The sequence below is a fragment of the Elephantulus edwardii genome, unplaced genomic scaffold, assembly GCF_000299155.1.
Source record: "Elephantulus edwardii isolate Elephantulus edwardi_28Jun2011 unplaced genomic scaffold, EleEdw1.0 scaffold00029, whole genome shotgun sequence".
In the NCBI taxonomy this organism is placed as follows: Eukaryota; Metazoa; Chordata; class Mammalia; order Macroscelidea; family Macroscelididae; genus Elephantulus; species Elephantulus edwardii.
Window position 1 is genome coordinate 2461868 of NW_006399779.1, and position 1373 is coordinate 2463240.

Sequence of the window (1373 nt, forward strand, 5' to 3'; positions counted from 1 at the left end):
AATTTTAATTTTTTTAAATAATACATGTAAAATGTTGTTGTTAGTTGTTGCTAGGTGCCATGAGGCAGATTATGACTCATAATGACCGTAGGAGCAACAGATCTGAACCTTGTCCTATCCTGTGACAACTTTAGAGGCTCTGACACACTTGAGCCCATTTACTGCATTAGCACACCTAGTTGAGGTGTTTCCTCTCATTGACCATCCCCTCACTTTTCCAAGCACGATGTCTTTCTCCAAGAAATACACTTTCTAAGAAACATCCCCAAAGTATCTGAGACTAATTCTTTGTTCTAAGGTGCTCTCCAGTTGCACTTTCTCAAGGCATATCTATTTGTTCTTTTGTGCAAATATTAAGGCCTTGATCCTCAGCTAACATATATTATTTAATTTTGGCTTTGAACTCAGAGATCAAAAAGTCAAAATGATAAATTGTGCATATGGTTTTTGGAGTCTTTGAAAGTGGGCATAATCAATAGCAATGTGATTAGTTGTACAGTTTTGACATTATATCTAATCATGATAACAAGGTATATTTCCTAGTGTTGTTTGCAAAATTATTTCCTATTTTACAGTCTGAATATCAGTTTATAGAATAACTGGTTAAATCATCATAGTAAATCCTAGGAGGTTTCATCTGCAAATCCAGATTACATGAATATTGGAAAAACTTGACAATCTAACAACAATCTGAGCCTAAATGATGAAAATGAAATGAAATGCAGTAATCTCACTGTTGTTTGCATTTGCCACAATCCTTACTATGCACCATTCTTCAGTTGTCATTTATTGTCATGCTTAGTAATGCCAATTTTCTTATAACCCATGTGCTACATTAAAAAAGGCAAATTATTGTTTTAACAAGACATAGGTAGTTGAAGAAAATGGCTTTGAGTTTTGGCTCACATCATACGTCAAAAAGCATGTCAAAGATCAGGGAGGATGGCAGAGGAGAGACAAGGTTCCAACTTGTTCATAGACTTAATATGAGTCATAGTCATCTTGACGGCACATAACAGCAGCAACAACAACAATATGAGTAAAACAAAAGAGAACGCAAATTGAGAGGGAAAAAAATCTCGCAGTATCAACAAATCTCTGAGATTTTTATTTCTTAATAAGAAAAAAAGTTGTTGTTGCAAACTATCAAGTAGGCTCTGACCCACAGCTGACCCCCAGTAAGTTTTTGGAGACAGTAAATCACCAGGGAGCAGACTGCCCATATTTCCCCCATGTAGCAGTTAGGAGATTGCAACTGTGTATCTTTGTGTAGGCAGGGCAGTTCTTTACCTCTAAACCACCAAGTGGGAGCTCTGGTTGCCTAGTGGTGAGAAGATGCACTGCAATCGCAAAGGCAAGTGGTTTAAGCCTCT